Consider the following 16,149-nt stretch of genomic DNA (forward strand, 5'->3'; position numbering starts at 1 on the left):
TGCTTACCTTCAGCAACTGGTGCAGAAGAACACCCAGGTCTCTTTGCACTTCCCCTTCTCCCAATCTATTGCCATTCAAATAATAATCTGCCTTCCTGTTTTTGCCACCAAAGTGGATAACCTCACATTTATCCACATTATAGTGCATTTGCCGTGTTTCTGCCCAATCACCCAATCTGTCCAAATCTTACTGGAGTTTCACGACATCCTCCTCACAGCTTACCCTCCCACCCAGCTTTGTGTCGTCTGCAAATTTGGAGATATTACATCCAATTCCCTCGTCCAGATCATTAATATATATTGTGAACAGCTGGGGTCCAAGGACCGATCCTTGCGGTATCCCACTAGTCACTGCCTGGCACTCGGAAAATGACCCGTTTATTCCAACTCTTTGCTTACTGTCCGCCAACCAGTTCTCTATCCAAGTCAATACCTTGCCCCCAATCCCATGTGCCTTAATTTTGCACGCTACTCTCTTATGTGGGACCTTATCGAAAGCCTTCTGAAAGTCCAAATACACCACATCCGCTGCTTCTCCCTTATCTATTTTACCAGTTACATCCTAAAAAAATTCCAGTAGATTAGTCAAGCATGATTTACCTTTTGTAAATCCATGTTGACTTTGTCCGATCCTGTCACTGCTTACCAAGTGCTCTGCTATTACATCTTTTATAATAGATTCTAGCATTTTCCCCACTACCGATGTCAGGCTTACCGGTCTTTAATTCCCCGCTTATTCTCAACCACCTTTTTTGAATAGTGGGGTAACATTAGCTACCCTCCAATCCGTACTGTTCCAGAGTCTATCGAGTTCTGGAAGATGACCAGCAATGCATCAATATTTCCAGGGCCACTTCCTTAAGTACCCTGGGATGTAGATTATCAGGCCCTGTGGATTTATCGGCCTTTAGTCCCATCAATTTTCCTAACACCATTTCCCTACAAATACTGATTTCTTTCAGTTCCACCCTTTCATCAGGCCCTATGTTCCCCGGCATCTCTGGGAGGTTATTTGTGTCCTCCTTTGTGAAGACAGAACCAAAGTATGAATTTAGTTGGTCTGCCACTTCTTTGTTTCCCATTATAAATTCCCCTGATTCTGAATGTAAGGGAGCTATGCTTGACTTCACCAATCTTTTTCTCTTCACATATCTATAAAAGCTTTTACAGTCAGTTTTTATGTTCCCAGCTAGCTTACTCTCATATTCTATTTTTGCTTTCTTAATTAATACCTTTGTCCTCCTTTGTTGAATCCTAAACTGCTCACAATCCTCAGGATTATTGCTTTTTCTGGCCAATTTACATGTCGTCTCCTTGCATCTTATGCAATCCCTAATTTCCCTTGTTAGCCACGGTTGAGTCAACTTATTTGTTTTATTTTTATGCCAAACTTTGATGAACAAATTCTGTAGCTCATCCATTCGGTCTTTGAATGTTTGCCATTGCCTATCCACCGTCAACCCTTTGAGTGCCATTCCCCAATCATTCCTACCCAACTCGCTCCTCAGGCCATCATGGTTTCCTTTATTTAAATTGAGGACCCTGGTCTCTGAGTCAACTAATTCATTCTCCATCTTAATGAAGAATTTGATCATATTATGATCGCTCAGACCCAAGGGGCCTCGTACAACAAGATTGCTAATTAATCCTTTGTCGTTACATAATGCCCAGTCTAAGATGGCCTGATCTCTGGTTGGTTCCTTGACATATTGGTCCAGGAAACCATCCCGTAAACACTCCAGGAATTCCTCCTCCACAGTATTGTTACTAATTTGATTGGCCCAATCTATATGTAGATTAAAGTCACCCATGATGACTGCTGTGCCCTTATTGCACGCTTCTTTAATTTCCCTTTTAATGCCATCCCTAACCTCCGCCTTATTGTTGGGAGCTCTATATACCACTCCCACTAATGTTTTTTTCCCCTTAGTATTTCTCAATTCTACCCATACAGATTCCAAATCATCAGAGCTAATATCCTTCATTACAATTGTATTAATCCCTTCTTTAACCAGTAATGCTACCCCACCTCCCTTTCCTTTTTGCCTATCTTTCCTGAATATCGAATACCCCTGGATGTTGAGTACCCAGTCTTGGCCATCCTTGAGCCACGTTTCTGTAATCCCAACCAAATCATATTCATTTACCTCTATTGCACAGCCAATTCGTCCACCTTATTTCCAATGCTCCTCGCATTAATACACAAAGCCTTCAGGCTTGTTTTTTTTAATGCTTTTAGACCTATTAGAATTATTATTTACTGTGGCCACGTTTGATTTAAACCGTTGATTTCTCTGACTGCCACTTTTGTTTTTCTCCTGCCTATCTTTTGCTTTTATCCTTGTTTTCCTTTCCTCTGTCTCCCTGGTCAGGTTCCCAACACCCTGCCATTTTAGTTTAAACCCTCCCCCAGAGCACTAGCAATCCTCCCCACAAGGATATTTGTCCCGCTCTGGTTCAGGTGCAACCCGTCCGACTTGTACAAGTCCCACCTTTCCCAGAAGCAGGCCCAATCATCCAGAAAACTAAAGCCCTCCCTCCTGCACCAACTCTTTAGCCACGCATTCATCTGCTCTATCCTCCTATTCCTATACTCACTAGCACGTGGCACCGGGAGTAATCCAGAGATTACAACCTTTGAGGTCCTGCTCTTTAATCTGCTATCTAGCTCCCTAAATTCTTGCTGCAGGACCTCATCCCTCTTCCTACCCATGTCATTGGTCCCAATGTGAACCACGACCTCTGACTGTTCACCCTCCCCCTTCAGAATGCCCTGAAGCCGTTCAGTGACATCCTTGACCCTGGCACCAGGGAGGCAACAAACCATCCTGGAGTCACGTCTATGTCCACAGAAACGCCTATCTGTACCCCTTACGATAGAATCCCCTACCACTATTGCTCTCCCACTCTTTTTCCTCCCTTCCTGAGCAGCAGAAGCACCCCTGGTGCCAGGAAGTTGGCTGCTGCTGCCTTCCTCTGGTAAGTCATCCCCCTCAACAGTATCCAAATCGGTATACCTGTTTGAGAGGGGGATGGCCACAGGGGTCCCCTGCACCACCTGCCTGCCTCTACTGCTCTGCCTGATGGTCACCCATTTCCCTTCTGCCTGTGCAGCCCTTACCTGCGGTGTGACCAACTCACTAAATGTGTTATCCACGACACTCTCAGTATCGTGAATGCTCCAAAGCCCATCCATCCGCAGCTCCAGCGCCGCAATGTCGTCTGCTAGTAGCCGCAGCTGGATGCATTTCTGGCACACGTGGGCATCAGGGACACCGGCAGTGTCCCTGAATTCCCACATAGAGCAAGAGGAGCATAACACGGGGCGGGGCTCTCCTGGCATGACTTACCCTTTAATTCATTTAAATTAATTCACTATCACCAATTAAAGATAACTCTAAGGCGCTTGTATGGCTTACCAACAGTCCCTGCTACACCAGAAAAGACCTTAGTAACTATAAACTACAGAGTTAAAGTTTAAACAAGAGAAATACTCACCAACCAATCAATTACCTGCTCCCTCGTGACGTCATACCCTGATTACTTTTTACCTCTCTCCCCGCTGCTGAGTTAGTGTGCCTCGCCTCTCTCCTCCTTTATACTGCTGCCTCGGTGCTCTCCTGGTCTGATCTGGTCGGGCCTCGCCTCTCTCCTCCTTTATACTGCCGCCTTGGTGCTCTCCTGGTCCGATCTGGTCGGGCCTCGCCTCTCTCCTCCTTTTAACTGCCGCCTCGGTGCTCTCCTGGTCCGATCTGGTCGGGCCTCGCCTCGCACCTCCTTTTAGCTGCCGCCTCGGTGCTCTCCTGGTCCGGTTTGGTCGGGCCTCGCCTCGCTCCTCCTTTTAACTGCCGCCTCGGTGCTCTCCTGGTCCGATCTGGTCGGGCCTCGCCTCGCTCCTCCTTTTAACTGCCGCCTCGGTGCTCTCCTGGTCCGATCTGGTCGGGCCTAGCCTCGCTCCTCCTTTTAACTGCCGCCTCGGTGCTCTCCTGGTCCGATCTGGTCGGGCCTCGCCTCGCTCCTCCTTTTAACTGCCGTCTCGGTGCTCTCCTGGTCCGATCTGGTCGGGCCTCACCTCACTCCTCCTTTTAACTGCCGCCTCGGTGCTCTCCTGGTCCGATCTGGTCGGGCCTCACCTCACTCCTCCTTTTAACTGCTGCCTCGGTGCTCTCCTGGTCCGATCTGGTCGGGCCTCGCCTTGCTCCTCCTTTATACAGCCGGCTCGGTGCTCTCCTGGTCCGATCTGGCGTCGTGGCTGCTGCCAGGGCACTGTGCATTGACCGTAAGGATCAGCTGTCGGTGGTCACAGACCAGCTGAACATTCAAGGAATGGAACCCCTTGCTGTTGCGGAACTCCTCTGGATTCAAAACAGGCGCCCACAAAGCCACGTGCATGCAGTCAATGGCCCCCCGCACCATGAGGAAGTCTGCTATTACTGCAAAGCCCTCTGTGCGCTCCCACTGCTTCTCCAGTGTCACAGGGAAGGAGATGTACTGCCACCGCCTTTTAAATAGGGCATCTGTTACTTGACGGATGCAGCAATGCACCGCAAACTGTGATATGTTTGCAATTTCCCTAGTTGCGGCCTGAAAGGAGCCAGTCGCATAGAAATTCAGGGCTACAGTCATCTTGACAGCCACCAACAGAGAGGTCCTGCACCTTATCTGAGGCTGCAGATCTGGCTGAAGCAGGTGGCACAGCTCAGCCACCACCTCCTTTCTGAAGCACAGCCTTCTAAGACACTGCTCCTCTGACATGTTTAGGTAAGAGAACTGCTTTCTGAAAACCCTGGCAGTGTAAGGTCTGGTGTGGCGACGTCTGTTGGCCCTCTTCCGTCTGGCCATTCCTGCCCCTCTCTCCCTGCGTCTCTGTGCCCTTTCCAAATTGTTCAGCAGCAGGACATTCCCCTCCAATGCAGCCCCCACAATAACAGCGCACAAGGAATTGAAAGTGTAGTAAATGCTTACCAGCAGCAAGGTGAAGGTCAGAAGGCTGAAGTACCTCTGGCCAGCGCTGGCTCATTGATGCAATGGCTCTCAGAGTGCAGCTCAGCAACTCTGTGAAAGTCTCGAGGAAGTCATGCTCCCAAAATGGCTGCCGCTTTTATACCAGTGCAGTCCCCTTTAAAGAGCGCCCCCCCCCAGCACGAGAGCGACTGGGGAACGCTCCAGGTAAGCAGTCCTTATTAGCGCCAGGCAGAACGAAGGGGCGCACCACTGAATTTCCGGTCCGGGGCGGCAAAAAGGCGTTGCACACTGAAATGACGTCATGGTCTGCCTGCGCCCGTGAGCGGGCGCTACGATTTAGCGTCGGCGCTAAAACCCACACAATATAGCAAGAGGCGCTGGGTTCACTGCGCCCGGGCAAAAATTGGCTAACGCCCAACTTCTCAGCCTCTTTCCGCGCTAATCGCTGGCGCAACCAACCGAATTTCTCCCCCATAGTATTATACAGCACAGAAAGAGGCCCTGCAGCCCATCGTGTCCGTGCCGGCCATCAAGCTCTGTCTATTCTAATCCCAGTTTCCAGCACTTGGTTCATAGCCTTGTATGCTATGGCGTTTCAAGTGCTCATCTAAATGCTTCTTATATTTGTGTGTATTCCTGCCTCTACCACCCTTTCAGGTGGTGAGTTCCAGATTCCAACCACCCTCTGGGTGAATAAGTTTTTCCTCAAATCTCCTCTAAACCTCCTGCCCCTTACGATAAAACTATGCCTCCTGGTTATTGACCCCTCTACTAAGGGGAAAAGTTCCTTTCTATCTATCCTATCTATGACCCTCATAATTTTATACAGCTCAATCATGTCCCCCCTCAGCTTTCTCTGCTCTAAGGAAAAAAACCCAGCCTGTCCAGTCTCTCTTCATAGCTGAAATGCTCCAGCCCAGGTGATAACCTGATGAATCTCCTCCGCACCCTCTCTAATGCAATCACATCCTTCCTATAGTGTGGCGACCAGAACTGCACACAGTATTCCAGCTGTGGCCTAACTAGCATTTTGTAAGGCTCCATCATAACCACCCTGCTCTTATATTCTATGCCTCAGCTAAAGAAGGCAAGTATCCCATATGCCTTCTTAACCACCTTATCTACCTGCCCTGCTGCCTTCAGGGACCTATGTACATGCACACCAAGGTCACTCTGATCCTCTGTCCTGCCTAGTGTCCTACCATTCATTGTGTATTCCCTTGCCTTGTTAGTCATCCCAAAATGCATCAGCTCACACTCTTCAGGGTTTAATTCCATTTGCCACTATTCTGCCCATCTGACCAACCCGTCTATATCGTCCTGTAGCCTGAGGCTTCCCTCCTCGCTAATTACCACTCCACCAATTTTCGTGTCATCTTCGAACTTACTGATCATACCTTCAACATTCATATCTAAATCATTAATGCACACTACAAACAGCAAGGGACCAAGCACTGATCCCTGTGGTACACCACTGGACACAGGCTTCCATTCACAAAAACAACCTTCGACCATCACCCTCTCCCTCCTGCCACTAAGCCAATTTTGGATCCAATGTGCCAAGTTGCCCTGGATCCCATGGGCTCTTACCTTCTTGACCAGTCTCCCATGCTGGGCTTTGTTAAAAGCCTTACTGAAGTCCATGTCGACTACATCAACTGCACTACCCTCATCCACATACCTAGTTAGCCCTCGAAAAATTCAATCAAATTGGTTAGACATGATGTCCCCCTGACAAAGCCAGGCTGACTCTCCTTGATTAATCCTTGCCTCTCCAAGTGGAGACTAATTCTGTTCCTCAGAATTTATTCCAATAATTTCCCTACCACTGATGTTAGTCTCACTGGCCTGTAATCCCCTGGTTTATCCCTACTACCCTTCTTGAATAATGGTAATAAGCTAGCTGTCCTCTAGACCACTGGCACCTCCCCTGTGGCCAGAGAGATTCTGAAAATGTGTATCAGAGCCCCTGCAATCTCATCCCTTGCCTCACACAGCAGCCTGGGACACTTCACGTCTGGGCCTCGGGATTTATCCACTTTTAAGCATGCTAATATCGCTAGTACCTCTTCCCTCTCAATGCTAAGTTGTTCAAGTATTTCACAATCTCCCTGCCTGATTTCTGTGCCTACAGCGCCCTTCTCCATAGTGAACACAGATGCAAACAATTCATTTAAAAGCTCCACTACATCTTCCGGCTCTACACACAGATTGCCACTTTGGTCCCTCATGGGCCCTACTCTTTCCTTAGTTATCCTCTTGCTCTTAATATACTTATAAAACACCTTGTGATTTTCCTTTATTTTGTCCGCCAGTGTTTTGTCATGACCCCTCTTCACTCTCCTAATGTTTGTTTTAAGTACCCCCCTGCACCTTCTATACTCCTCCAGGGCTTCCACTGTTTTTAGTCCTTTGTATCTGTCAAAAGCCTCCATTTTTTACCTAATCCATTTTTGTATATCGCTTGACATCCAAGGCTCCCTGGACTTGTTGGTCCCACCCTTGACCTTTACGGGAACATATTGGTGCTGTAGTCTCTCTATTTCCTTTCTGAATGACTCTTCCTGCTCTGATGTTGATTTTCCTACAAGTAGCTGATCCCAGTCCATTTGGGCCAGACCCTCCCTTATCATATTAAAATCGGCCTTCCCCCAATTTAGAACATTTATTTCGGGTCCATCTTTGTCCTTTTCCATGATTACCTTAATTCTCACCGAATTATGGTCACTGTCACCAAAATGCTCTCCTACTGACACTTCTACCACTTGCCCGGTTATATTCCCTATAATTAGTTCCAGTACTGCCCCCTCTCTTGTAAGACTTTCTACATGCTGGCTCAAAAAGCTCTCTTGGGTGCACTTTAAGAATTCCGCACCCTCTAAGCCTTTCACAATCTGACTATCCCAGTTAATATTGGGGAAGTTGAAATACCCTACTATTATTACCCTATTATTTCTACACTTCTCTGAGAGTTACCGAAATATCTGTTCTTCTGTCTCCCCCTGACTGTTTGGGGGCCTATAGTACACTCCCAGCAAAGTGCTTGCCCCCTTTCTGTTTTTAAGTTCTACCCATATGGCCTCATTAGAGGAACCTTTTAAGATATCATCCCTCCTTACTGCAGTAATTGGGTCCTTGATTAATATTGTGACACCCCTCCTCTTTTACACCCCCCTCTGTCTCGACTGAAGATTCTATACCCCGGAATATTGAGCTATTTGTCCTGCCCCTCCCTCAACCATGTCTCTGTGATAGCAACAATATCATACTCCCATGTGCTCATCAAACCTTCAATTCATCTGCCTTACTCCTAAGACGCCTTGCATTAAAGAAAATACCACCCAGCCTTGCTATACTCCCCTGTTCCATTACATATTTATTCTGCCTTCCAGACTGACTTGTGTTTTCCTCTATATTTGGCTGTGCATCACCCCCTACTATAGCTCAACTCGGTATCCCATCGCTCTGCCAAGTTAGTTTAACCACCACCCCCCCATTCCCAACAGCACTAGCAAACCTGCCCACAAGGATGTTGGTCCCATTCCGGATCAGGAGCTACCCGTCTGACTTGTACAGGTCCCACCTTCCCCAGAAACAGAACCAGAACCAGTTATCCAGGAAACGAAAGCCCTCCCTCCTGCACCAACTCTTTAGCTACGCATTCATCTGCTCTGTCATCCTATTACGTGGCACTGGGAGTAATCCAGAGATTGCAACATTTGAGGTCCTGCTTTTTAATCTGCTACCTAGCTCCCTAAATTCTTGTTGCAGGACCTCATCCCTCTTTCTACCTATGTCGCTGGTACCAATGTGAACCACGACCTCTGACTATTCACCCTCCCCCTTTTAGAACGCCCTGCAGCCTTTCAGTGACATTCTTAACTCTGGCACCAGGGAAGCAACATATTATCCTGGAGTCACGTCTGCGGCCACAGAAACGCCTCTCTGCACCTCTCACTATTGAGTCTCCTACCACTATTGCTCTTCCACTCTTACTCCTCCCCCCTTGTGTAGCTGAGCCACCCACAGTGCCGCAAACTTGGCTGCACTCCCCAGAGGAACCGTCAATTATACCGTTTTCCAAAAGAGAAAAACGGTTGTTGAGTGAGATGCACTCTGGGGCTTTCCTGACTACCTGCCTGCCCCACTTCATCTGACTGGTGGGCACCCATTGGTACTTTCTTAAGCTGCGGGGTGATCCTGTCTGAAAACGTGCTATCCTCATAACTCTCAGCCTCACGGATACACCGCAGTGCCTCCAGCTGATGCTCGATCTCCGAAAACCGGATCTCAAGTTTACCAAACCGTTGGCACTTACAGAACATGTGGTCATCCTGACTGCAAGAAGCATCTAGGATTTGACACATGCTGCAGGCCCTGCAACGCATGGGACTGAGGTCCCCTGCCATACCTTAATTTAAAAACTCTTACCTCAAATTTAAACTCTCGATTCTCGCTCTCCCGAACTACCTTAACAATGAACTACCTTAAAAGAAATAAACTTAAAATTGAAGGAAAAAAAAGCACTCGCCCACTACTCACCAATCAGCTTCTTCCCCTGCGGTGGCGTCACTTTCTGTACTGTGAAGTCACTCGCGAATTCTGCCTCTGCTCCCGCTGCTACTGCTGCTCGACTGGGCCTGAAAATCATTTATTTTCTCGCAGGTCCGCCGCTCCCACCACTGCCGCTGCTCGGAATCGTGTATGTTTCAATGAGATCACCTGAAGGATATGATATTGTGAGTGCAATATTATAAGAACACAAGAGCAAAATAAATAGGAGTTGGAGTACCCATTCGGCCCTTCTAGCCTGCTCCACATTCAATATAATCATAGCTAACCTTCTGCCTTAACTCCACATTCCCAAAATTTGACTATATCCCTTGGTTCCTCTTTTTTCCAAAAATGTATCGATCTGAGTCTTGAAAATAGTCAGCATCCACAGATTCTCTACATTCTCCTGATGATACAAAGCTGGGTGGGATAGTAAGCTGTGAGGTGAGCACATGGATCTGCAAAGGCATAAAGGTGGATTAAGTGAGTGGGCAGTAAGGTGGCAGATGGAGTATAATGTAGGTAAATGTGAGGTTATTCACTTTGGTGGGAAGAATAGAAAAACAGAATATTTTTAAAATGCTGAGAAACTTTCAAATGTTGGTATTCAGAGAGATTTGGGTGTCCTCGTGCAAGAAACACAGAAAGCTAGCATGCAGGTACAGCAAGCAATAAGGAAGGCGAATGGCATGTTGGCATTTATTGCAAGGGGGTTGGAGTATAAGAGTAAGGAAGTCTTGCTACAATTGTACAGGGTCTTAGTGAGACCACATCTGGAGTACTGTGCACAGTTTTGGTATCCTTATCTAAGGAAAGATATATTTAAGGAGGCAGTCCAACGAAGATTCACTAGATTGATTCCTGGGATGAGAGGCCTGCCCTATGACGAGAGATTGTGTAGAATGGGCCTATACCCTCTGGAGTTAAGAAGAATGAGAGGTGATCTCATTGAAACATACAAGATACTGACGAGGATTGACAGCGTAGATGCTGAGAGGTTGTTTCCCTTGGCTGGAGTGTCTAGAACTAGGGGGCATAGTCTCAGGATAAGGGGTTGGCCATTTAAGACTGAGATGAGGAAGAATTTCTTCACTCAGAGGGTTGTGAGTCTTCGGAATTCTCTGCCCCAGAGGGCTGTGAATGCTGAGTCATTGAGTCTATTCAAGGCTGAGATCGTTAGATTTTTGGACTCTAGGGAAATCAAGGGATATGGAGATCGGGTGGGAAAGTGGAGTTGAGGTGGATCATCAGCCATGTGGTGGATGGTGGAGCAGGCTCGAGGGGTCGTATGGCCTAGTCCTGCTCTTATTTCTTATATTCTTATGCATTCACAATCCTTGGAGTGAATACATTTCTCCACATCTCCGTCCTAAATGGCCAATGCCTTATTCTGAAACTGTGACACCCTGTCAAGCCCTTTAAGCATTTTTTCTGTAGTAAATCAAATAAATCTCCGCAATCTAACCACAGAAGAACACTCTTCGACCCAGGCCATCGGAGCCACTACAAACTATAAACAGGAATTATTTATTCGCGTCCTAGTTCTCTTTGTCCTTCAATATTTTCTCTTGTGTCTCTTTTAGCTCAGCCTTATCGTTGTAGTTGACTCACCCTCTATACTCACTTGTGAACATTCATTTCACATTCTAAGAAGATTTCACCTGAGATTATAGTGTCCCTCACCTCCATACTTCCGACACTGAGCCTAATGCTATGCTCCCTTGTAACCGATCACCCAAGAGTTTCAGTCATGTACAGTAAAGGTTTGGTTAATAGAAGACCATTGCTCTATTTACCCTTGCATCATAAATGTCTCCTGAACTCCGTTATAGTGACTCTGGATCTAACAGCCCTGTATCTCCTTTGTTGTCATGCATTCTTCCCCTTTCTATAAAGATTATTATGGCTTTGTGCTCATCCCACCACCAACACAGCTGGCAACATGTCCACAATAAGTTCCTTTTATTAAGGATCCAAATTCTCCACAATGGCTCAATAAGGGAACAGCTATAGTCATGGGGGATTTTAACTTTCATATTGACTGGACTAATCAATTTGGGCATGGCAGCCTTGAGGAAGAGTTCATAGAGTGTATTAGGGATGGGTTCCTTGAGCAGTATGTAACTGAACCAACCAGGGGGCAGGCAATCTTAGATCTGGTCCTGTGTAATGAGACAGGGTTAATAAAAAATGTCCTAGTAAAGGATCCCCTTGGAATGAGTGACCATAATATGGTTGAATTCCAAATTCAGTTTGAGGGTGAGAGACTTGCATCTCAAACCAGTGTACTGAGCTTAAATAAAGGAGACTATGAAGGTGTGAGAGTAGAATTGACTAAGGTGGACTGGGAAAACAGATTAAAGTGTAAGACGGTGCAAGAGCAGTGGTATACATTTAAGGAGATATTTCACATCTTTCAAGATAAATATATTTCACTGAGGAAAACGGGGAGTGAAAGAAAAGACAGCCATCCGTGGCTTAGTAAAGTAATAAAGGATAGTATCCAACTGAAAACAAGGGCATATAAAGTAGCCAAATCTAGTGGGAGAATAGCAGATTGGGAAGCATTTAAAAGCCAGCAAACAATAAATAAAAGATTAATTAAGAAAGGGAAGATAGATAATGAAAGTAAACCAGCAAAAAATATAAAAACGGATAGCATGAGTTTCTACAGCTATATAAAAAGAAAAAGGGTGGCTAAAGTGAACGTTGGTCCCTTAGAGGATGGGACCGGGAAACTAGTGGTGGGGAACATGGAGATGGCAAAGACGCTGAACAAATATTTTGTATCAGTCTTTACAGTAGAGGATACTAAGAATATCCCAACACTGGACAAACAGGGGACAATGGGGGGGGAGGAGCTAAACACGATTAAAATCACTAAGGAGATGGTACTCGGTAAAATAATGGGACTTAAGGTGGATAAATCCCCCGGACCTGATGGCCTACACCCTAGGGCCTTGAGAGAAGTGGCGGTAGGGATTGTGGATGCATTGGTGATTATTTTCCAAAACTCCCTGGACTCAGGAAAGGTCCCAGCAGATTGGAAAACTGCTAATGTAACACCCTTATTTAAGAAGGGAAGTAGACAAAAAGCTGGAAACTATAGACCAGTTAGCCTAACATCTGTGGTTGGCAAAATGTTAGAGTCCATTATTAAGGAAAAAGTAACAGAGCATTTGGATAAACATAATTTAATAGGACAGAGTCAGCATGGTTTTATGAAGGGGAAGTCATGTTTGACAAATTTGCTCGAATTCTTTGAGGACGTAACATACAGGGTGGATAAGGGGGAACCAGTGGATGTAGTGTATTTGGACTTCCAAAAGGCATTTGACAAGGTTCCACACAAAAGATTACTGATCAAGATAAAAAATCACGGGATTGGGGGTAATATATTGGCATGGGTGGAAGATTGGTTATCTAACTGAAAACAAAGAGTTGGGATAAATGGTTCATTCTCGGGCTGGCAATCAGTAACCTGTGGTGTTCCACAGGGGTCAGTGCTGGGACCCCAACTCTTTACAATCTATATTAACGATTTGGAGGAAGGGACCGACTGCAACATATCCAAGTTTGCCGACGATACAAAGATGGGCGGGAAAGCAGTGAGTGAGGAGGACATAAAAAAACTGCAAAAGATTATAGACAGGCTAAGTGAGTGGGCAGAGATTTGGCAGATGCAATATAATGGTGGAAAGTGTGAGGTTATGCACTTTGGCAAAAAAAATCAAAGAGCAAGTTATTATCTAAATGGAGAGAAACTGCAAAGTGTTACAGTACAAAGGGATCTGGGGGTCCTGGTGCATGAAACACAAAAAGTTAGTATGCAGGTGCAGCAGGTGATCAGGAAGGCCAATGGAATCTTGGCTTTTATTGCAAGGGGGATGGAGTATAAAAACAGGGAAGTCTTGCTGCAGTTATACAGGGTATTGGTGAGGCCACACCTGGAATGCTGCATGCAGTTTTGATTTCCATATTTAAGAAAAGATATACTTGCTCTCGAGACGGTTCAGAGAAGTTCACTCGGTTGATTCTGGAGATGAGGGGCTTGACGTATGAGGAAAGGTTGAGCATTTTGGGACTCTACTCATTGAGTTCAGAAGAATGAGAGGCGATCTTATCGAAACATATAAGATTGTGAGGGGGCTTGATCGGGTGAACGCGGTGAGGATGTTTCCACTGATGGGTGAGACTAGAACTAGGGGGCATAAGCTTAAATAAAGGGGCTGCCCTTTCAAAACTGAGATGAGGAGAAACTTCTTCACTCAGAGGGTAGTAAACCTATGGAATTTGCTACCCCAGAGAGCTGTGGAAGCTGCAACATTAAATAAATTTAAAATGGAGATAGACAGTTTCCTAGCAGATAAGGGAATTAGGGGTTACGGGGGGAAGGCAGGGAAGTGGACGTGAGTCTAGATTCGGATCAGCCATGATCCTATTGAAGGGCGGAGCAGGCCCGAGGGGCCGTATGGCCTACTGCTGCTCCTACTTCTTATGTTCTTATGATTTCTGTCAAGTCTTCCCTCGTGATAGGTTTCACTATTAACCTTCTAATTATTTTTCTTGATAGCGAACAGTAGATTTGACTTTCTGTGTTCCGGTAAAGGCAGCCCCAGCTTTTCATATTTCCCATCAGACCTCGATCCCCTTGCCTGGTTCGACTTGTTGAAAAGAAAAGCAAAATACCGGCGGATGCTGGAAATCTGAAATAAAAAAAGAAAATGCTGGAAATACTCAGCAAGTCAGGCAGCATCTGGCCTTTCATTGACTTGAATCATTAACTCTGTTTCTCTCTCCACAGATGCTGCCTGACCTGCGGAGTATTTCCAGCATCTTCTGTTTCGATCTTAATGAAACTACTTTATATTTTTTCCCCGGATTCAATATTCTCTTCATAATTCGGTCACCAAAAATGAACTCAGTTCTTGAAATGTGTCGTCACCGTGTGTTGTGCAGATTCTGGATCATCGTCATCATCAGCTTCATCCTTGAATTGCTGTATTCTCTATTCAGTCCCATTTCTGTCTCCAGTCAGTTGGAGATCAGAAGCTGCCGCTGGAACCGGAAGTGCACCTGCATGCAGCTGACATACATCAGACCGGAACTCTTACCCCGGGTTACAGCAGCAGGACGAAGCTCGACCTCACGATGTGGTTTCAACAGAACCTCAATGCTTAAACATATGTTAACGCTGTAGATTTGCTCAGAGTTGCGCATGTTGAAAGTGGCAAAGTGGGCGGTATATTCATTTAAAATAAAATTGCGGTAAATGCCACAGTAAGGGAGTGAGATACAAAAAGTCGTTCTGATGAGCAGGCAATAAACAAGAAATGTAATAGAATTATCCACAGGGGAAACCCAGTTATTTAAATAGCCCTTGTTTATTTTTTGTAAAATTCATCCTGGTGCCTCACTGGGACCTAACACCGAGGAGCAAAGGTTCATTATTTACACAAACACTTCATCCCAGTTACTACTTTCTGCTACATTCAATGGTAGGCCGTTTAACACAGAAGAAATTAGTGAACTTTAATGTTCAAATCATAAATAAGCTAATATTACAGGTCATATTTTGGAGCAGTGTTAGCGATTTCAGCAACTTCACACACACCGAGCGCACTATGATATTATAACTTGCTGCCTTAGAACGATTCGCTCGCTTCTTCTAAATAAAATCATTGTCCTGTCTGGGCCTTGAGTGGATGCGGTTTGTGCATTTGGAATATTTACGTGGTCATTGGCTGGAGACTGCCGGCTGTGCCCCCAAAGAGCGAACATTACGGCGTGTCCGCTGTGATACTGGAGCGGGACAACCGGCCCTCAATGCGGGTTGTTTCACTGTCGAATTCCTGCCACTTTCCAGAGGTGACAAAGTTATTATACACACGGCAGAGCAGTAATGCGGTTGTTCAGTGTCTGTTCTGTGTTTGGGGCACTCATTACAGGTAATTCTGGGACGCGATTTTGGGTGAGATGTGAACATGAGTGAATTTCAAAATGGTTCACTTTTTCTCGTGGTTTTCCATTTATTACAGGTCTGAGCTAGGAAATCTCTGTCAGACAGCGGCTTCAGACAGTGAGTAGGACAGAAGGAAACAATGGGCCGTATTTTGCAAACCCACGGGTGCGTACGTGGTGCGCACGCGCCTGTTGGGGCCGTGCAAATTCCGGGTTTAGGCATATAACGCGCATGCGCGAAAACCCGGAACTTGTAATCTGTCAAGAATTAGATCCTCCGCATCCCCGGGAAAAGTGCCTCCGCGGGAGGAGAGTTGCTCTATTTGCCCAACTTCTGCCCAGCAAATGCCATTGAAATTCTTACGCCTGGTAGAAATTCTTACGCCTGGTAGAAACAGGCGTAAGGCCTGCTTTTACCAGCATAAGAGTTTTAAAAAATAGAAAAATAAAATGTTATCACTCATTTAGACATTAAAAAACCTGCCCAATCAGCTAAGATTATTTTTAGCCCCGTTAAAACATATACTTTTTTTTGCAAAAATTAAATTTTCTTTAAAATATTTAATTAAATGGCACTTTAATTGATTTTAATATGTAATTATTCCATGTGTTCGTGTAGTTTTTAAGTGATCCCCATGCATACTTTATGACAGTTCCGTACGTGTAGAA

Source organism: Somniosus microcephalus, chromosome 4 (assembly GCF_052327205.1).
Source record: "Somniosus microcephalus isolate GS21.2 chromosome 4, FLI_Smic_1.0, whole genome shotgun sequence".
Classification (NCBI taxonomy): domain Eukaryota; kingdom Metazoa; phylum Chordata; class Chondrichthyes; order Squaliformes; family Somniosidae; genus Somniosus; species Somniosus microcephalus.